General features: G+C 36.9%; 1 long non-coding RNA gene across 1 annotated transcript; it reads left to right on the top strand.

Moving 5' to 3' along the window:
• Window positions 1–1350: 1350 nt before the first annotated feature.
• Window positions 1351–21747, top strand: LOC141571012 (uncharacterized). Its single transcript, XR_012495463.1, has 3 exons — window positions 1351–1454; window positions 3891–4050; window positions 20000–21747. It is a non-coding gene; the product is annotated as an uncharacterized LOC141571012 (long non-coding RNA).
• The last annotated feature ends 1721 nt before the right edge of the window (window positions 21748–23468 follow it).

Genomic DNA, 23468 nt, shown 5'->3' with positions numbered 1-23468 from the left:
CCGAAAACACCATCCTGCCTTTCAAAAGAAAAGGCTGGAGACTAAGTCAACTGCTGCTTGGATATTTTAAATAAAGAATAAAGGGAAATTATTTCTGATTACTGTTATGTGCTGAATTGTGTGCCTCCCAAATTCGTATGCTAAAGCCCTGAACCCTCAGAATGTGACTGTAGTTGGAGAAAGTTCCTATAAAGAGGTAATTAAGTTAAATGAGGCCATTAGAGTTGACCCTAATCCAGTGGATGTCCTTATAAGAAGAGGAGATTAGAACACACAGAATGACAGCAGTGATGTGCATGCACATACACACAGAAAAAAGATCACATGAGAATACAACTAGAAGACAGCCATCTGCAGACCAAGGAGAGAGGCCGCAGAGGAAACCAAACCTGCCAACACCTTGATCTTGGACTACTAGCCTCCAGAACTATGAGAAAATACATCTCTGGTGTTTGTTTGTTTGTTTGTTTGTGTGTGTGTGTGTTTTAATTAAAGTTTATTGGGGTGACAATTGTTATTAAAGTTACATAGATTTCAGGTATATAATTCTGTATTACATCATCTATAAATCACATTGTGTGTTCACCACCCATTTCTGTTGTTTAAGCCACACGGTCTGAGGAATTATTTTATGGCAGCCCTAGCAAACTAATTCAATTCCCATAGTAAGGGAATTGTTATGGGTTCTTGTGGGGCAGAATTAAGAATACATGCTGGGATCTGTAGGACCATGGCCCAGGGCACTCACCCTAAATGTGAGCATGAACTGGAGCCTGTAGGACAGGCAGAAAGGACAGGAGGGGAACAAGACAGGAGGTGAGAGATGAAAATCAGTCTTCCAATGCAATAATCAGCTTGTTTTCTCTTGTCAAGGGAAGAATTTGGTAATGTACAATTTTCCTGGTCCTCTGGACAAGCTAAATGGTAATGCCAGGGCAGGCAAGAAATGCCTTTATTCATGATCAAGACTGCAAAGATGACTCAGCCTCTAAGAGAAATGCTAACACTTTCTCAGACTCAAAGGTAAACTACCAGCCTAATGTCCACTTATCTGACATCACAGATACATGGACATGAACTTTATTTCAACTAGAACTCAAATTTTATCATAAATTATCATTATCATATTTTTTAGAAAACCATGTCCTTTCATTAAAGATCAGCTCCCACCTGCCATTCTGACTTTTCATTCATCACACTATGAGATGAACTGTGTTCTCTTTAGGCCCTCAGGACAGGAAAGTATGTCTGAGGTGGTGAAGGAGACTCTCCACCCCTCCTTTCTCTCTTTTGGCCCCTGGCCCAGGCTGCTGGCAGAAGTGCACAGTTACACCACTTGAGAAGCCCTGTATGAATATTCCCTTCAGGGGAGCTAAGCGGTGGCCAATACCAGAAGGGAGAGCAGCTGCACCTAAGAGCTTCTCCTGAGCGGTCCCAGACATACTATCTTTCTGGTAAGTGCAGCCAAGAATGTTTGGGGAGCCAGGTAAGGCGATGCGGAGAGCAGACCAAGTAGTACTTGGCTCTTTTCTAAGGAAATCTAAAGAGGGATCTGAGGAAGAGAGTGCCGCCCTGGGTATTCATCATCCAATAATAGGAGAAAACGTGCTCCAACTGGGATTTTAAAAACACTTCCTTAAGGAAATCTCATTTTCCAACATGTATTCTTATTTCCTCTCATGTAACAGAAGACAGAGAAACAAATGTGTGAGACCACATGCCCAAAGTCATGCAATGTCTGAAACTACGGTAGGGATTAAAAGAGGAGGAGAGGAGTGGTCATCTTCTACTTTCATTTCTGAAGGTTCCCATTGTTAATTCCCTAACAAGAGCCAAGTATCCGGAAAAATAATAGATTTATAAAACAAAGGAAATAAAATGAGGTATTACCCATTGGTACTTGCAGAAAAAAAATTAATTTAAAATAGATTAGCTTAAATATGAAATATCTTACTATATACTTCTTTTTTTAATTTAAGTATAGTTGGTATAAAATCTTATATTGGATATAGTTTCAGGTGTATAATGTAGTGATTCAATAACTATACACTTCTTATAAATTAGAATTTAGAGCAAAGATAATTAAATGGAAAATAATTTTAACAAACATGCAACTTAGGGTTTTAGAATAAAGTGCTACCTTTGGTATAGCCTAACATCTTTTATCAGACACACAAGAAAATCTAATTGGACATGTGAAAAAAAATTATTAATTTCTGAAAAATAATAAATGGGATGTGCTAACATTTTAATACCCTAATATTAAATATTTCTTCTATAAAACCAAACAGCAATTTAAAATTGATTATATTGCTCACTGCTACTATAATTTAGTTGGCAATTCTGTATACATTTGATGACAAAGGAAACGCCTTGTTGAGCTCACACATGTATAAAATGAAAACATTTTTAAGTCATGTAACCCAAATACATGTGTTATAAAATGTTGGATGTAGAATTTAAAAGTTGATTTTTCACTTTTTAAAATCATTTTTATTGTATTTATTTTTGTAGGCTTCCTCTTTAAAATATTTGTGTGCATGTGTATTTTTCTCCTGTTTTAAAACTAACATGAGTAATATAAATTCATTACACAAGTTTAAACAATACTAGACTATACAACAGTAGATGACAAAAGGCCTCAGGATTACCAATCACGCATAAGGCTAAAAAGTCTGGTGATTTCCATGCAGACACTGGCTTTAGACCACCTGCAGTCGAGTCCAAACTCAGCTACTTGCTACTAGTGTGATGTTGGCTGAGTTATTTCTAGCCATAAAAAGAGATAACAATAATACCTACTTCAAAATATTGCAAATATGAAATAAAATAATCCAAATAAAACACATAGTACAGTTCCCAGCATATACCAAGAGCCCAATAAATATGAGCTTATCATCATCATCATTATTATGTTTAATGGGCAAGCACCTTCAACGGTTTGATTTAATTTTCAAAATTACTTCACTATTCTTAGTGACTTGAGGATCCTCTCATTTCACTTGCTTTTGACAGGTACTTAGGCCTATTTCTGTGAATTCACAAGAACCAAATTCTGTAAATTGTAAGTAAATCCCAGAATTAAGCAGGAGCAAAAAATTAAAACAGCATCTACTTATTTTCTCTGCTACCTGTTGAAATTTCCCTACTCACCAAGCATGTATTTATTATCTCTGGGAACAAATTTGATAGTCCTATTCACAGATGGGTTTTCCTGAACAATTTTGTCATAGATTAGAAAAGACTTGTGTAACTAAATCGTTTTCAGTTGGTATCCAAAAGGAATCTACCTTCTCTGCCTCCTAAATCCAACCTGTTTCCTCTACTCCCATGGCCCCACCCCAATAACACATTCATTCCCTAGGCTCCACTCTAAGCTCCACAATTGCTAATCAGGCTCCCCTTCTCATAATCCCTTGTGACTATAATAGTACCTTGAAAAAGCCTACGTGTGGGGAGTGTAGTCAATAATACCATGGTGGCTATGTATGGGGCCAAGTGGGTACTAGACTTATCCGGGAATCACTTTGTAAGTTATATAAATCGCTAACCACTATGTTGTACACCAAAAATTAATATAATGTTGGATGTCAACTATAATTTAAAAGTGATTATTATTCTTTTATTTATTTATTTATTTTATTTTTTACAAAACTAACGATGGTATGCCAGCTTTGATTCCTAATGCTTGGCGTGCTCTGACACTCCTCTATTCTGGAGATTTGCCAATATGGGCTGTGCTTGACAATCTACCTCAGTCTGTGTATCTACTGTCAGTTAGGCTATAATGCTTGTTTTGAAAACACGAATTTGCTCCAGCATGACTGATAAATTAGAGAAAATTCTAACAACACTGATTTCACATTTGCTTGTGCCAATTTCACCACCAGGTCAACACAGAAAACAGCATCCAGCTGAACTGAGCTGCACACGAATCAATAAAACACATGCATGCCCACAGCTCTCGAGGACAATGAGCTCTACAGTTGCTGTTCCATTTACTGTTCCATCTTTCTACGTCTGCTGTTGCAACTTTCCATCTGATTTCAGGTAACCTTCCAACAACTCTCATCACAACCCTGCCTTATGCGCCACTTAACCCCATGCCTTCCCTTCTGTTTCTTTTTCCCCTCTTTCCTCTCAGTCTCTCTTGTATTTTTCCTTTCTGTTCTCTGTTCTTTTTCTTTCTTCATGTTTCTCTCCCTCACTCCTTTCCTATCTCCTACTGTTTTCTTCTGGCACACAGGATGGTGGCCATGGGAACAGGGAGGTCACGCTTGGGGAGCAATTGTAAGAGTGGCTTTTCCTACAGACAAGTGGGACATTTTTCAAGGTCAAGTGTCATATTTATTGTAGTATTGACATATTTTGTCACCATTTACCATAAATAAAACTGTGCTACCATTTTTATCACGTTTCAATCTTTCTTTATGTATCACTGATAAAATGTTTGCATGTTTAGCCCAATCCCAGCCCTAGTTACTAGTTTGTAGTAGTTTCCAGTATATGATTGTGCATAGCACAGTGAGTCTTAGGAACACACACACTGATGTAGCAGAACTGACAGTATTTATCTATCTCTATGATTTATTGAGCTTTTATCTGATTCTCAAAGGAATCTGTCATTATTCAAAAAAAGTTTAAGAATTATTGATCTTGGGGAGTTCTGGCCAATAGAAATGTGAGCCAGATATGTAACGACATTTTTGAGTAGCAAAAAAGTAAAAAGAAATGCATTAATTAAAAGAAAATAATTTTAGTAATGTTTTATTTGACATATAATCAATATGAAAAATATAAATATTTCACAGTCTATTTTTTTGTACTAAGCCTTTGAAAGCTGGTGTATATTACAACATATTTCAACTGCTCAATAGCCACATCTGGCTAATGGCTACCATTAACAGTGTATGTCTAAAAGAGTCTATCCCCCTGAGCAGAAAAGGATAGAAGGTGGGGAAGAAAATATCTAATTCACATTTTTTTCCTCAGATAATATAAATCAAGCTAAAAGGTAATTTTGGTTAAAGAAGGCCTGAAATAAATCCACCAGACTTTATATACTTCCTAATCTAGATTTAGATTAATGCTTTGCTTAGTGTCAGATTTGATGTGCCAAGCGTTGGGAAAATGCACACCCACCAAACATACAAACTACTTCATATGGAACTGCTGGTGAACATAAAGGGAATTTTCTCTTTTCAAACAACGTCTTCCAGACTATGAGACTTATAAACACCTAAGCACTATTTTGACTAAAATAGATAAGCATAGTTTTAAAGGTAACTTTCATGAGCAAAACAAGAAAAAGAAACACATGTAATTTTAAGTTGATTCATATAGGACAAAAAAATCATAGTTTACTCATATAGAAACCAATTCATAAAAAACCCATCTTAGAAATGTAGGCTTTCAATGAAAAATTGTCTTCATTCAGTGTCTCCTAAGTATCAATTTGATCATCAGCAAAACACCGTCATAGTTTTCTGAAAAAATTTAGGGCAATTCTTTCTTTAAGGGAAATACTATGCAAAAGCCAAATAAGTAAAATTAAAGCTGGTTTCCATCCTCCACCCTCATATGGTAACTCAGTGGACTTGCTACAGCTCTACAGAGCATCACTGGAAAAATAGCCCCTAACAGCTCTGTCATTTACAATAATCTGGGTACAAAATTAAGTTAAGCACTTAGGGAACTGCAAAAGATCCAGAAAAAGAAAGAAAGAAAGAAAGAAAAGGCCTACATGTAAGAAGCTTAAAATACATCTCTGAAGAGACAGAATGAAACGCAAATACAGAAAAAAAATTGAGAACTATTATGTAGGACTGATGGTAAATGCAATAATTGTTTGAAGAAGGGGCGTTCTGGTCTCTTAAATCCTTAACCTCTCATGTAGAGTGACTTTATAAGTAGGATAAGTAAGCATTAACCTATACATTAATATCATGGTTTGAGTGGCAAGGGGCATGACCCCCCCATCCAATAATATCTCCTAAAATTCCCACTCTGAGGCAGTTATCTGTGTGGCTTGAAGGTTGTAACTGAACTGCACTCATGTGTACAAACTCTCTCCAGACTAAGGATGAAAGAATGTAACAGTACATTGGGGTCAGTATCAAATCAGCCTTGACCCTGATTGCTCATATCCCACAATCCAGAACAGGCATCCTGCCAGGAATCCTCCTGACCTCAGAGCCCAGCTGCAGGAATCGAGTCTTGTCTTCACTTTGATTCATTGCCTGCTTTTCCTGGTCCTCCAAGCCCTGGAGTCACAGAATGTGTGGGCCCTCAATATACCCACACCCCCAACACTCATCTCTCTCCCCACTCTTTCAAAGCCTAGAAATCCCTTACCTAAACTCCAATAGCTGTGGCTGGATCTCTGCCATTTGAAACTGCGTCTCCCTAACATTGTCACTTGCAGAAATCTCTACCAGGTGTTTGCCAGGGTGTTAGAATGATCTAACTATGGTATCTGGCTCATCAATGATGGGTAAAGTTGATTTATGAGATCTGCCTTTCTACTCTGTTATTTCCTTTCCTTCACCATTTCCTGAGCACCCCTCACAGAGATTACTTTTTGAGAGGAGAGCAATTCTCCAGCAAGGAAATATAGCTCCTGTTCTTCCCTGCTGGACAGCACCTCCCCATTCTTTATTGCTTATTGCTTGGAGCTCTCTGAATGCTCTGCTCCATTCCCATGGACCTAGGGGAAATAGTTTCATTTTTTTCTATCAGCTAATACTATAACTGACATTTACCTCAAGGGAAAAGCTAGTAGTAGAAGCTGAATATCTACAAGCAGAATCTTCACATTAAACACCTTTAAGATACAGATTATAGTACAATAACACAGAGTTTGTGTGTGATGAAGATTTAGGAATTATTTCATACAAGTATTTAATAAATGAATAGTATTAATATATATGTCTCAGCATGCTCTGATCCATGAAAAACTGATGAACTCTAAGAATCTTTATAGTTTAAACATCAATATTAACTAAATTAAGTAATTTCCAAATGATATAATAAGGTGCTTAATAAAAAATGTAATTGTCCATTGATAATGTCACTTTCTCATCAGTTTTGCTTACTAGTGTGAAGATATTCCAATAGCCAAGTGACTACCAGATCCAGATACTGAGATTTAGTTATATAAAATTAATCCTCACTTCCAAATACCCAGTAAATTAAGAATAGTTGTGTTTTGGGGCAGCTGGATGGCTCAGTTGGTTAGAGTGCAAGCTCTCAACAACAAGGCTGCCAGTTCAATTCCCTCCATGGGACGGTGGGCTGCGCCCCCTCCAACTAAGATTGAAAACAGGGACTGGACTTGGAGCTGAGCTGCACCCTCCACAACTAGATTGAAGGACAGCAACTTGGAGCTGACGGGCCCTGGAGAAACAGACTCCAGAAACACACTCCCAATATTCCCCAATAAAAATTTTAAAAAAAATTTTAAAAAGTTGTGTTTTGTGTCCTACTGTATGAAATGAGAAAGAAGAAATTCATTTAAAAAATTATAATTCACACAACTTCAGGATCACTATTAAATGTCAGGAAAGAATACATTTTCACAAACTACACTGATACTTGCTGCCAATCAGAGATAAAACTTGTATGTAGAAAGGGTGTTCAAAGACCAAAGAATCATAATTTTCTTTGCAGTCTTTTCATCTTCCCAAGTTGACCAACTAATTGTTGCAGGAAAACCAGCAGAGGGAGCACCAGCCATTGTTTTTTTGGTCTGTCTGCTCTGAAAACAAAAGGCACTGTTTTTTCTTTATGGATTTTTAGACACTTTACCAAGATTGGCAAACCCTTGTAAAATACAAATATTATGTGTGACTGCTAAATAGTCTCTGCAACTTTATGTTAAATCAGTATTGAAACATTTTATTTATTAATATTTTAATTAAGAAAGCAATACATGTTTGTTGTACAAAGTGAAACTAAATAGAAAGTTCAAAAGTTAATAATCTCTCCCCCTTAAGACTCCATGTATTATAAACAGACTGTTATGTATCTTTTCATATCCTTCTTATTAAAATAAGTAAAAATTATAATAATATAGACATTTTTCTTAATTTTAAATATATACATCCCCATGTAGTTTACTTGCTTGTTTATTTTTTATGAGGTCATAGTAAAAAAGCCTATCTATAGGTAGCAAAATAGCATGAAAGATCCATGAATATATAGTGGATTCAATAGGAAATATCAAATAAACACAATGTCAGGCCATATAAAAATTTTGTATATACAGAAGATCAAAAGCATACAACACCACAATGATATCACTGCCTTCTGAATGAAAAAAATCTAAACACATATTAATGAATGGGTCAATCTGGAAAAACAAATAAGCAAGCCATAACATACAATGCCCTTCTTAAAATGCCATGAGGAATACTATGTGAATTAAGTTGTGTTTGGCAATTTATATTACCGATCTCTTCACAAAACAAAATGAAAACAAGATAACAGCAATAAAACTCAGCCAGTCAAGGTTTTTAAAAACTGAAATGTATTAAGATGCATTTTTTTTAAATTCACAATATTTCACATATCCTAATTGAAGTAGGGGACCAATTCCCTTTCCACTCAAAGCTACACTCTATTCAGTTGTATAACTTAACTGACAAAGAAAAAGGATGTAGCCATAGATGGGACAGAAGAGGCCCTCCATCCCATCCCGTTGAAAGAATTCCTGAATTTCACTAAAGGTTTCTACCCTTATCCAACCAACCTCATCTATTCAGAAAGAGAACTTTCTAAATACTAAGTGGTCCAAGGGCCCAGAAACTCATCTAGCAAGCTGGTGAATGTCTCTGAAGGTTTATCTTTCTGAGCCCAATAAATTGGCAGAAGCTTCCATAGCCCTTCTGGCATTCCCATCCAAGCCTTTACTATCTTTCCACATCCATTTAATTCAAAGGGTCTTCCTTGTTTTCTCTGCCTCTGCAAATCCACTGTGTACACAATCTATTAGAGGTGTTCTTCATCTTTGCCGATTTCAATGCACCTTGATTTCATAGCATATGACAATGAAGGAAACATTGCAAGTGTGGAGGGGAAGGGAGATAAAGAGGGAAAGAGAGAGAAGAAAAGGATGAGGGAAAAATCTGACAAGGGTAAGAGGGGAAACTTCCTGCTTATAGGATTATAGAGAGAATTATTTCTGGAAAGGGGGAGTAATTAGTCAGCTGTGGTTTCCTTTCCATCTCCCTAAAGGCCAAAGAAGGTCATTTTTATCTGATTTCTTTTTCCTTTTGCTAAGAGCTTTATGCATTTAGAATACCTTTCAATAACCACACCTTCATGATAAAACAAGAGAGCACTACATAGTGATCTTCATTTGATAGATGAGGAAAACTGAGAAATGGAGAGGTCAAAAAGCCTGGCTCAATGTCACAGGAAAGGCAGTTGCAAAGTTAGGATAAGACCCAGGGTTCTTGACTCCAGCCCTTTACATTATCCCCAAAGTCAACACAAGCAGTCTAGATTTGTTATCTCGCCCCCTTCTGTCTCAAAGGCTGAGTGACAAAGAGTGCTTAGTGTGATACTGAGTGTAAATGACAGCACAGGAAGTCCATTCTCAGGGCAAGCTGTGAGACTGGCAGCTGAACGGGAGGCCAGAAAGCAAGTCTGTACAGAGCACTTTCAGTCTGCACTTGCTATCTCGCCCCTACTGTGGCCAGAGTCCACAGGGCCAAGGGGAGGAGCTGTGAGGCTGCGTGAGGACAGCAGCAGGTCCCAAGTCCACTTAACTCATCAATTCCTGATCATCTCTTAGCAAAGCCAAAGGCTGTGACTTCATGAGAAAGAAAGGAATCACTGCAGAACTAAATCTTTTATATTATTTTAAATATAATATTTATACTACAATTTGCTTATGAATTATACAATCATTTATGAACTGTACCTATAATTATTGTGCAAATTTTCAAGGAACACTTTTCTGAACACTAACCTCAGAATTCAACTCTTTGAAACATTTTAATACAGTTCTCAAGGAATTCTATCCAGTCACATATCACATGTTTGAAGCTTAAACGCTGAAAGTAAAGAAATGTTACACCAAAACAGGTATGAAAATCAACCATATATGGAAGAAACATTTATATGGAAACCATACCCACTGCTGATTTCATAGTTGTATCAGCCAAGACATTGTATATATACAAAGTGCAGAGGTCTAGCTGTATAGCAAAAGATGGATTCATTTGTGCTATTATGGCATTGTCATTTACTGCAAATGCAAAGGAAAAGAAAAAGAAAAAAATAGAAATAGAAAAGAAGCTGAGAATGACCTAATTCTACTGTAAATTGAATTTCATCATTTTCCTTCTGTAAACATACCTTTCATTGTAAGTATGTTATTACAAATGGATAATCTCTTTAACAAAATTAAGGAGGAAAATAAATAGATCATACATATAGGACAGTATCCCAAAGTATAATTTGTAATTTCTCATATAATGCTAAATTATGATCAACAATTTTTTAAATTTATTACATAGTGATCAAAATATCTTGTGAAAGAGATGTTTTACATAATCTTAGTATCTAATTTTAACACTGATTTTTTATTATATTTTAAATGATTGAAATAGATATAAGGTGCTAAAATTGGACAGATCCTCAAATACATTTTTTAATTCTAAATGTCCATAATAAGTTGTAAAAAGCTAATCTGTAAGATATACACTCTGATCGATCATAAAATATTTTCATTTATAATGGACTTCTGTTTAAAATATCAGGCATCCATAAAATAAAAAGAAACAGTAATCAATGCAAAAGGGAATTGCTTTATGTTCTTTATTTATACTTATATTTCTAATTATTGATAAGGTCATTCAGAGGTTGGCAGACTTTTCCAGAAACTGGAGGGCAAACATCTTCAAGGAGGGAAAGACACACACAAAGAAAAACACAAAAACAGGCACAAAGAGACAGAAGTCCAAAATTTACTTTCTTAAAATACCAGACTACTTCAGTTAGGACATATGCACCAGCTTGGGGTGCCTAAAAAAACAGACTGAAGAAAAACTGCCTTGTCATCAGAACTCCAAAATATATGAATCTCACGAGAAACGGCTATGTGGAGCTGTAGACCTAAATCTAAACTCTCCCTGTGGAAGAAAACAAATTTTATCTGTACAATAAGTTGAGTTACTTGACCAACACATTAGAAATTACACCGAAAATACTCTAAAGACAAGACGCTAAACTCATTTTCCTTTCAAAAGTAGGGAGAAAACAGATAAGGGGCACTCATTGTGCAGCAAACAGAGTGCAAAAATGAAAAGCCTACATAAAAAAGACCGATGAAAGCATAACATTAAAAAGAGAAGTGTTTAGCTGTTAAATCATCCAAATTGCTTTGCCAAATTTTGACATGCTTGATTTCCTGTAGTAAAAATTTCTCTCTCCCTCTCTCTCTCTCTCTTTCTCTCTCTCTTTTTTTTTTTGTCTTTGAAAAAAAGTGAGGAAAAATAACCAGCTGTTCCTTGTATAGTTCAGGAAACAAGTTTGATTTATTACTTTAAGGTTATTTTTGAATAAGCTGCTTGTGGCAGCCAGAGTGCAAGAAAAGTCACTGAGGCCTGTCCACTTGAAGGGCTCAAACTGTTTCCTGAACAGTCCTTCTTCACTCCGCACCTCCGACGGCTATTATTGACAACGTGTGACTGGGGCCTTCCAGGATTTTAAAACAGCAGGGGTCCCGGCTAAACAATCGGGCTGTCAATTACCTTTTCCCCTGTTGTGAAAAAGGGGCCCAAGACAATGCAAGTTCTCAGCAGGGAGTTGTGCAGCTCGGAGTACGTAACCCACGCCTGCACCGTTCAGCATTCAAAACCAAGTAAATGGTTGGTGCCTTCACTTTTGTCTGTGTGTGTCAGTTTAAACCAGAATGACTGCAAGGTAGATGTCTCCATGGAAAGATTTTTAAGTTCTTGCTAGGGCGAAATTGACTCTGTACATTGTTATCTCTGGGCTTTGTGGGTGTTTTTTTTTTTTTCTAAAATCCAAATGGACACAAAGAGCGCTCCGCTCCCAGCCCCTTTCTGTGTAGGCTTGTCCTCCGGGAACGCCCAACCCTCTCTACCTATATTGTGGCTTAAAAAACTTCCTGTGGGCATTGATGACTTGCTGTGAGGACTGTCCATCATCCCGCCCCTTTGTCCGGCAGTCACTTGCATTCGAATTTGACTGACTGAGGAAGCCTGAGTTATTTGTAAAGAACAACAAGGCTTTTCATTCATAATTTTAGTAGGGGGACAGGGTGCTAATGACTGAGCTTGAATAACTAGGCAGTGTGGTATTCAAGGCAGGAAGAAGCCCAACGGCTGCCAAATGGGAAAAGGAGAGGATGTAGGTGAAAAGTGCCTGAGTAAAAAGCCAAACAATGATATGAGGATCATACATGTATACAAATACGAAGTTTTAAAAAGGTGAGACAATAAAAAAGATGGAAGCAGGAAGGAGGGCAGGGAAAGTCTTACAGGATTTCATTAGCTTTGGGGTCAAGTTACATGGCAGAGTTTACAGAATCCGAAACCCATAAAGTGTCTACAGAGGAAGTGATCTTTTCTTCCACTGCTGGTTCTCCTACAAAAACAAAAAAGTTAAAAAAAAAAAAGTAAAACTGGTTTTCACTCTCTTTTGCTACCTTTCATATGTTCAGACAAAGAGAGTTTGTTTTCCAGGGTACTCAGCTTGACAACCAAGTCTGGGTTCCAAAGAGATTACTTTTGGGGTCTATAGTCAATTTTAGGTGCATACAGCATAAACACAATATGTAATAATTTTATATACCTGCTGCTTCCAAGGAGGAGAACTTATAAATATGTACATTTCTGCTTGAATTCAACTGTGTAGTGAAGTACTATGAGATTTCTTTTTCTTGCTACAATAATAAAAGTGTGCTTTGGAGTTTTTTTTAATTACTAAAATAAAAGCATGACATTGAGATTTTTTAAATGTATGATTTTACACATAGATTCATAGACAATAATCCAAAATAATAATGCTGCACGTTTTTAATCCATTGCGAATTAGAAGGACACAAGCTGCTTTTTTAAAAACAGATACCATAAGTGAAGAATGTTTCATTCATTATTAAAAGACTTTTACTATGTCTCTTGTTAAAGCAAATCATGTAAAGGTTAAATTGAACTATAAGAAATGCTGATTTATATAAAGATCAGCAAAAATAAATTTGCAGGCAGTGGGACTCTAGTTCTATCTCGGTTGAATCAATTAGGACTATTGGTCTTAGGGAGCACCTAGGACTACTGAGACCTGAAGTCAAAGTTCAAACTCTGGCTGGGTGTTGACTTACCTCTATTTTCCTGGGTTATAAACTGATGCCACAAACATTCTTAAAAACCGAGGAGCTAACTACAACCACTATGCAATTAAAATCCATTATCTCATTTCAGTCTGACAATCATCCTGTTTTGACCAGTAAGGAAACTGAGGCATTCCAGTACATTCCATCTATTTCCACCTGAGTACCCAACAAAGGGAAAGGACAGTGAACATGTTCCTTGAGTGTTCCAAAACTAATCTAAAGGCCTCACAGGGGGATTTCTTTATTATTATTATTATTATTATTACTGGCTTGTTTTAAGACTGTACATAGATGAAATAGTTAGATGAACAATGTATATCTTGTGGGTCCCTGTGTCCCCTGGTATATCCCCACAAATCCTTAGGTTTTTTTCCCTCAGTTTTATTGAGGTATAATTGACAAATAAAATTGTAATATATTTAAGGTTTACAATGTGATAATTTGATATACGAATACATTGTGAAATGATTCCCACAACCAAATTAATTAACATATTCATCACCTCACACAGTTCCTTTTTTTGTGTGTGTAAGAACACTTAAGATATGTTCTCTTAGCAAATTTCAAGTATACGGTACAGTATTATTAACTATAGTTACCATGCTGTACATTAGATCTTCAGAACTTATTTATCCTATAACTGGAAGTTTGTATCCTTTTACCAAACTTTCCCTGTTTCCCCCATCCCCTAGCCTTTGGTAACCGTCATTCTACTCTTTATTCTAGGCGGTTCAAATCCTTAAGTTTTTGAGAACAGCATTAAGTAACTTGGCCCAAGACTTAGAATTAATGATTGGTTGAGAGTTCAGTCACATCCTGGTGATTCTAGATTCAAAAGCAGGTGAGAAGCACTACAGTCTTCCATCTTCCAGCCCCTTGGGATCCAAAGCTCAGGCCCCAGTTCCATGAATGACAAACAGATGCTGTAATTGACAGGCCAAACAAATGCCCAGACCAAACCATGGAGTTAGTGTATATTGTTTTACACTCCAGACTTTTCAGCTGCCTTTATCCTCTTATGTGGAAGTAAATGTTAATAATTGGTTCTCTGGGGTACAAAAATAACTTGATTTCACTATTTGATGATTTCTGTGTTGTAAATACACTCACCATGGCTGATTTTCAAACCTAATAGTATCACTAAAAATGTGGAGATGGGGAGAGATTTCCACTATCAATTCTTGCAAGCAGATGTGAGACTTCTAGCCTCTTCATCAAGACATACATTGTTTGGTGTCTGCTCCATTTTCTGCTCTTGTTCTCAGTGAGCTATGGATGTCTATTATGGTTTCATTATAACACTATAATGACTTTCATCTACTGAAGATTTATTACAAGTCAGACCTCCTCTAAAGCTCTACATGCATTATTCATTTAATGCTCAAAATGATGCTCAGATATAGGAAATATGTTGACCTCCGCCTTATGGGTGAAAACACTACAGCTGTTGGAGATTGAGAAATTTATATAAGGCCTCCTCCCAGATCAACCTAAATCAGACTGTGTGTGAAAGATCTCGTCATCTGATTATTTTCAGATCTCCCTATGTAGTTCTAATGTGAAGCCAGGGTTGAGAACCACTAATCTAGAAAACAAGGCAAGAATACTTGCCATTTGAAAAAATATGTAATAACTTTCCAATTCAATGTGGTTAACTATATGTTAGGTCTTGGATAAAACCCAAAATTCACACTTCTATTTGGTTGTGTAGGCACACATCATGCATGGAAAAACCTCTGTAGAGATGAATAAAATGAAAATGTGGGTCATCGTTAGGATGTGATAGAATTTTTCTAAAAAAATATTCTGAATAACTTAAATATCTCAATAAGTAAGCTAGCAATAGATTTTTAAATGACTAGCTTTTATTTCAAATATTACTGTATTGTTATTTACTTATTTTGCTTATTTGGGGTCACCAGATAAAATATAATATGGGACATTCTCATAAAAAATTATTTGTTGTTTATCTGAAATGCAAATATGACTGAGTGTCCTTTATTTTTATTGGTTGAATTTGGCAAACCTAGCTTAATTTGGGGTCAGAATTTTCATGTTTTGAATCAAAACTCAAAAGATAATCTACCTTCATTACCTCTCACCCACCATCCAAACTTATACATCCTCCAAACTCTTCGTAATGATTATGCCAATAAGCAGTATGGCTTTACTATTTACACCAAGTTAATTCCCAATGATTTGGGTCCTAAACGTTAAATTATAAATTTACTACAAGGGTCCATTTTTTATATATATATAATTTGGATACCAGGAAGCTCTTTTAAGCAATTAAGCACAGCCAGAAATCATAAACGAAAAGATTGATAGGCGTGAGTTTACATACAAATGAAAAATGTCTTACATAGCAAAAGATAAAACAAAACAACAACAAGACTAAGAGTAAGTCTGAAAGATAAATGGAAACTGGGAAATATTTGCATTTTAAAATAAGAAAGACCAAAATACACAAAGTACAAACACCCCAATTAAAATATGGACAAAGAATATGAAATTGAATTCACAGAAAGAAAATACAAATGTCTAATAAATATAAGAAAATACGTTTAACTTTAGAAGTAAACAAAGAAATACAAAATAAAATAGTGAAATATCATGATTGACCTTTCAGACAAGCACAGATGAAAATTTTTGACAAAATTCACTATTGGTGCGAGTTTTGGAGAAACAGTTCCTCTCATAAACTGGGACTAGAAATGTAAACTGGAATATTATTTTAGTGAGCTTATTAGCAATTTATCAAAATTTTAATAGGCACAATTTGCCTCAAATTCTAGTTCTTTAAATGCATCCGTCGGGAAGAATACTCCACTGCTTATGAGGCACATTCCTCCCCCAATCCATGAATTGTTTTCCCTTGAATAAAGAACATTAAACTCATTACTAAATTGCTTTAGTTTTGTCATTTGACATATCCTACGAATGTAAGACTAATGTGCAAATATACAGAGGGTGCCAAAAAATGTATACACATTTTAAGAAAAGAAAGAACTGTATTAAATTATGCTGATGGTAACCACTTTGAGCACCATTTGTAATTGCAGAAGTCAAATGTGACTTGTATTCATCTTTTGTTATCGGTATATATTGAGTATTACAATTTTAATAGTTATTTCCTTTCTTAAAACATACATACATTTTTCGGGCACCCTCTGTATATGAACAAGAATGCTATCACAGCATTATTGCAAAACAACTTGTCCCCAAGCCCTCAAAAACAGGGTATCTAATGAAAGCTTTTTAAAATATTCACCACATATTAACCATGATAGGATTATTATGTATAGTTTTCTGGATTGTTTGACCTTTTTTTCTTATAGTGAGCGTGTAATTCAGAAAAAAAATAAAAGTAATTCATTTGTCATTTGGGAGGCTGTGATAGGGGAAAAAGTAAAGTCAGTTATCTATAGATAATTCGGAAACATAAAGTACTCAATATAAATTGATGGAAAGCAGTCACCAAAATATACTAGAAATTTTTTATAAACTCCCCACTCTATTAGTGAACGCACACTAAATTGCAGCTGATTTGATTTATAAGAGCTTCTGAGCTATAAGGTTAATGATCACCCCATGGAAAATGCCTTTTGCCCCTTAGGTACCATGGGCCCAAGCTATATTAGATTTCAGAAGTATCATGATCCACGAATAATTTGAAAAGTAGTTAAGAAGGTAGGGCATAAAAACAACTTATTTTAACAATTCTAGAAAGTTCTTAGGGAAAGGATGCAAAAATGGGAAGATAATCATTTGTCTGTTGCCACAAACCGGCCCTGCCTAAGGTTGAAATGTCCCTATGATGTATTGAACATACTTATAGATAGGATTCTTTAGTGAAATTCAAATATAGTATTTTGGCTTCTCTCTAGAACTTTCTTAGCTGACTTCCATTATAAAGTTGCAGTACTATAAACATAAGGGTCTTTTTCACCCACACTCTCGGTATATATTCAGAAAATTTTAGCTTCTTAATAAACCACTTAAAATATGTCCTGCCACAATAAGAGGATAACAGATTTATAAACTTGGGCCCAAAAAGATTAAACAATCAGCCCTGCCCTGCTCAGAGGCTGCCTCTTTCATGAGCCTCCTTAACAATGCTGGGCCAACAAACCCTCAAGCATAAATAGCACTCAGTTGAAAACTGTCTTAGTGGATTCCCTCCAATGGCTTTCTAGTATTTCCATTGCTATTTGCCTCATCTCCTCATTTAGACTGTCAGCTCCTTGCAGCCAGAAACTAGCTAGTTCTCATTTCCAACCCACTGAGCAAAGTGATAAGAGCCGGCAACTCCCAGGCCAAGGCCATGAAGACAGGAATTCTGCCCCCAGAAGGCCAGACCATGTTGATGTAAAATAAGTTGGAGTCCTTGACATGGGTTTTCCCCAGAATGTAGAAAACAGGACTTGTTACTTAGTGCGAGCCTCTAAACCTAAGAATTGTGTTTGATCATTATTATTCTGAGTCATGTGCACATTCACCTTTACACGACCATAGTAACCTAAAGAATTTAGGACAATGAAATATCATTTCGTTCTAGTATATACCAAATACCTCTCCACCCATCATTTGATGTAGGTGAATGTACATCGTCCTCCTAACAGGGGATGGAGCTTCAACATCATTGCAGACACAAGCCTCCATCCCCAAAACATACAGTTAAATTCAGTGCTGGAGAAGAGCCCAAATGTGGAAGTCACTCTCAACGAAGAAGGAACTCACGTTTCTTAAATCTCCAGATTTCCTGAACAAGTACTTCAGACAGTAGATATTCCAGTACAAAACTACCACATCACCCAAGAGGTCCCTTCTTCCCTAAAGTGCTCTGCCTATTTTGAGAATGTCACACATGACAACAAAAATCAATGTAAGGTTAAGGTTTCTATAGAAATACTGACCATTAATAGATGAATATAGCTAATAACAGTCATTGAAACTTGTAGTAAATCTCAATGTTTATTCCCACGCAAACAATAAGATACGTAAAATAAACCAAATTGTGCTTACTAATTTTAATAGTTTTTGAAAATACGGAGGCAAAATAAACTACCAAATCCAATTTAATTGAAATTATTACTGCTACTTACTGAGAGCTTCCCACATCGCTAGGCTTTGTAGATATTTTATATCATCCAGCCCTCAAAGCAACCTTTTTTACAAATGGAATCTAAGGTTAATGATTTCATTCATTCATCCTATTTAAAAGCAATACTTGAGTTCCTTATATCTGCCAGGCCCTTCAAGGCAGGGGATAAAATGGCAGGCAAAATCTGCTTGGATTCCAGACCTCATAGAGCTTAGAATACAGTGAAGTAGACAGTTATTAATCAACCATTCATTTCATTACATGTATGTTTGCAGCACAGAAGGTCAGGAGACGAAAAACGGAGATTTGGCCTAGACACAGAGGTCAGAAAAAGCTCTCCTGAGAAAATGACAACAGAGATTCAGAAGGCAAACAAGAATTAATATGGCAAAAGACCAAAAAAGGGAGTGGGGAATAGCATATACATACAAAGTCCCTGTCGCAGGAGACAGGTACTTTAGAGCAACTAAAAGCTAGCAATCATAGCTGCAGGAAGGAAGCACAAGAACCTGGTCTAACAGGAGGGTGGGAACAGATAGGGGCTGTACTGTAGGACCTTGAAGTTGGGTTAAGGACTTGAATCTTTATCCTAAGAATAATCAGAAGCCAGGACGCTTAAATGCTTCAGGTTTGCCTTAAGTAGCCTAGACGGACTCCAAACCTAGATATCTTATTTAAACTCCCAAAGCCTTCAGAAAGTATTAATATACTTAAGAGTTCAAGCTTCAGTACTATTCTCTTTTAGGAATTACAGTTAAAAAGAAATTTATAAAAGATGATCATTTTGAAGATCTAATTTCTAATTTTGAAGTGCATAATTTTAACATCTTTTAGGGTATAATACAAGTATGTCTCTGCACTGTCAGACCAGGGTGAGAAGACTATTTCTCAAAATGACAAGGAGATTTTCACAAAGAATATGAAAGGCAAAATCGTTCACTAGTTGGTGGCTTTCTTGTAGTTGTTTTTAAAACGCATCCTTAAAAGTTAGCAAAGTGCTAACTTCTTAATTTGAAATTACAGTTTAGTATTTAATTTTAATAATATAGTCGTACTTTTGCACTTTTCAAAGTAAGAAATTCATGGGTTTACTTTTACCTATATTCACCAGCCACCCACCATCAGCCTGTTTGTTAATTTCTTTATCATATAGCTTAAGAGTAGGCGTTCCCTACAATCTTCCTTCCTTACATAAAAATTCCATAAAGATTTCTTTTTTAAATGTATAATATTTACTAATTCAGCAATCAAAAATCATAGCCTTAACAAACTTGTTTCTGTCACTTCCTGATAATATGCAAAACACAATAGTAATTTCCAGGCTAGTAGAGTGACTCTTAAATTCTGTCATTAAGAAATTCCAAATCTCTTAATTTGCCGCTACAAAATTAAGATACAAAATATTTACTTATTTTAATTATATTAATTTCATTCATTAAAAAGCATTTACTGATTGTCTAATATTTATGGAGATCAGAAAGTTTTCTTTTTTAAGAATGAGATGGTAAAGAATCTTTCTATTTCCATTCCAGGCCATAACAAAGAAGTCTAAAGCAGGCCTGATACAGACTCTCCAGATACTTGGAATACTCTTTTTAAAGAGTCACACCCAACATAGAGTATGTATGGAAAAGCTGTTTTATATAACGCCACAATATTCTCAAATGATTCACAAATCACTGTAACTTCAAAACACTTCCTGTCCAAAGGAACAAACAAATTAAATCTGCATACACTCTTATTCCATTTACCAAATTGAGTATTTTAAAAGTTGACCTGTTAACTGAGATTGATTCGGGGCTGGCTGGCAGCCTTAATATTGTGACATCTGGACCATAAGAATGGCTTTAGTGGAATCTGTGTAACTACATCTTCCTTAGAGAACAGTTTGAACTTCCTATGCCCTTTTGATCAAGTGTCTACATAATAAGAAGTATAAAACCAAAACTTCCTATTTACTCAGAGGCTAAAATCTTCCTATTGCTACCTAACTTGGCCATTAATATCCAAATTCTTATTTCAATTTATGATTTTCACTTATAAGAAGCTGTAGCATCTGTGTTAAAAAGATTCCAGAACAGAAGCAATCAACTGTTAAACAGAAAAACAAGTAAACCTTGGGCTATGTGGCAGAAAGGCAAAGCAACAATGCAGTGTTTTCACTGACTACACTTGCTCTCCGCACATCAGTCCTACAAATGAAGAAGCTTGATCTTCAGGTCAAGGCACAAATACATTGGAAATATAATGTTGGCCAGCACAGAAATACTGTTTTGCCTTGTTGTAGATCTTCAGTCCACATCTGACTTTGCATGAGTTGTAGCAATAGTGTGCATAGATCTGGCAGGATGATTAATTGACCAATAGAAACCATCAGGTTGAAAATTAGAACTCTGAAAAAGACCAGACCCATAGGAGCCTCCAGTTCAAGATCAACTCATCACAACCACTCCTCTTACCCTGGAATAACTCCAGATCTTTCCCTCAGTTTAGTTAGGGATAAAGGACATCACCAAAGAAGGTTAGATGCAGAGATAAACTGTCCCCAGATCTCCAAGCTATCTAGTTAAGAACTCAAGTGGTCTATTTTGAATTCCTTTGCATCTTTTAGTGCAGCCACTCCCAATTCCCTCCTAGAGGTAATATCAATAGAATTTGGAAAAATCAAAGAAATTCAAAAAGCAAAATGACTACAGTCATGGCTCCCAAATCCAAAAGTCTATTATTGCAAAGCCCTTGAATTGAGAAAGGTCTCTCCTGGAAGAGTTCATGCACAAATGAAGTTTACTACTGCAATTGGATATGAGGAGAAATAATGGTTGAAAGACCTAAATTGTTACTCTTGGAAGCAGTATATACTGGTGTCTTCTGGGCCAGCTTTAAATGTGAATACATAAGTCAATTGCCTTGGTTATAAAACTAACCAAATAAACAAGTAATCAACTGCTATTAATTCTTGTCTCCAGAATGCATCTTACCATTGCAAGATTTCTCTGTGGTATCAAAACTGGGTCTGAAGCCAGTAAGGCCAAGTGGTTTAGTCAGTCTCACAAAGAAACTGGAACTAGAGTTGTTTAAAGCTACATTCTCCCATTACTACGCATAATTCAGAAGCTTAGGTGAGTTTAATGCAACCTCTAAAATATCTGACTTAACTCAGTCCACATACCTACTGGTAAAGAAGCATGGCTATTATTATCCCTATTGATATCTTCTACCAAAGACTGGGGGAGACAAAATTCACGTAAGTTTATACACTGCCTCTTTTAAAAAAAGAAATTGAGAATAATTATCGGTACAAAAATTAAGCAAATCCAAATAAATGAATACAGAAAACAAAATGAAGGTAGAGATGAGATCCCAACTGTATGACACACAGTCCTGTTCAATGGTTAGGACTAGGAAGGCATGCCACCTGGTGTGTCCCCCAGAACTTGGAGGTGAGCGTTGGTGCAGCACAAATGTCCATGGATTCAACATTGGGCAAATGGCAACACTACTCAAACATCCAGGTTGCCTCCCTAGAACTCCACAACACATTTGAAAATGGACTTCATCGTGAAGTTTTACATGACATTCTTTCATAATTCTGAAGAATCTTCCAAAATTAATCCCAGTCTTAATTTGGGAATGTAACACGAAAATCAGTTTGGGAACACATTACAAAAACTGCACCAAACATTCCATTGTGTGTGCGTGCACATGCACACACATAAACATAATTTCTCTTTGGGATTATAACTCCCTAAAAAAAACTTTGGAGGCACAATACACTGCTTTATATACCACGTCTGAAAAATAATAATAATTGCACTAAGTAAAATAAATAGTAAGGAATAAATTAGAAAGAATCCAACAAATTCTTGTTTTCACCTTGTGCTTAAATTATAGGTTAAATGTTTTCCTAGCCAGCAAGCTCGAGGCTGTGGGGGAGGAGGGGAGAGCTAGATTGCATGGATTCTTTCTGGCTCATGAAAGATAAATGTAAATTCCTAGTTTCTTCCCTATTGACTCAATAAAAATATAACGTCCTTGAACCAGACGGAAGCTACTGATTTAAATTCCATTTCAGGCTTTGATCCAAAACTACCTGTCTTCGCAGAGTTCCTGCAGTGCTGGGAAAATAGCATAGACACAAGTGTCTCCAGTGGCAGCCATCGGGTGCGGGGGTTAAAATAGGAGAAGAAAAGGCGTTTCTTTCACCTGTCCTGCCTGAGACTTGCTGACCACAGACGGGCAGCGCGTTCTGGATCAGCCTTGCAACAAACCTGGTTTGGCTCCCAACTCCTCCCTCTTTGTAAGAGCTGAAGTTTTTCTGAACCTAGGTACCTGATCTCGCATTCCAAACGGAATGTGTCCGAGGAAACAGTAGGGGAAGCTACCTGCTGTGGCATGTGTGTTATAAATGCCTTTTTTCATTTTGAACCAGCCGGCCAAATGCACATTTTGAAAGGCACCCTCACCTACCGTGGTCGAGTAATAGGAAAACAGCCCTAGCCTCGCGCCGGGAGGGCGCCCCCTGGTGGTCGGACGTTTTGTAAACGCCGCGACGCCTGCGTTCACCCGGAGGCTCAAAGGACTCTGGCGTCGGGCTAGCGGCTGAGAACCCCGGAGGCCGAGTCGACCAGTGCCCGCAGCACCCGGGACGCGGCGGAGACGACCGACGTAGCCTGGTCCACCCTCACCTGGGGTGGGGGTACATAGGCCAGCGCCCGGAAATAACGCATGCCACTTCCCCTGCTATGTCTAAGTTCCAAACCTCGGGCGAGGGGGGTGAGCCCCGGAGAAACTTGGGAGAAGGCAAGGCGAGAGCACCGCGCGGCAGGGTACGCACTGGGACATTCTAGAGGGAAAGCTGTGGAGAAGGCAGCGAGTGCCAGGGTAGCTGCGAACGGTGGTGGACTGGAGCTGGACCACAGTAATCAAGCACCACGTTTTCCTAGCACTGTTTCAAGAACTCTAACCTCGCACGGGGGCAAGATTGCAGGTGCTATTCGGGAG

The sequence above is a fragment of the Rhinolophus sinicus genome, linkage group LG04 (assembly GCF_036562045.2).
Source record: "Rhinolophus sinicus isolate RSC01 linkage group LG04, ASM3656204v1, whole genome shotgun sequence".
Classification (NCBI taxonomy): Eukaryota; Metazoa; Chordata; class Mammalia; order Chiroptera; family Rhinolophidae; genus Rhinolophus; species Rhinolophus sinicus.
The sequence above is the reverse complement of the archived record's forward strand: the minus strand, read 5'-3'. Positions and strand labels throughout refer to the sequence as shown.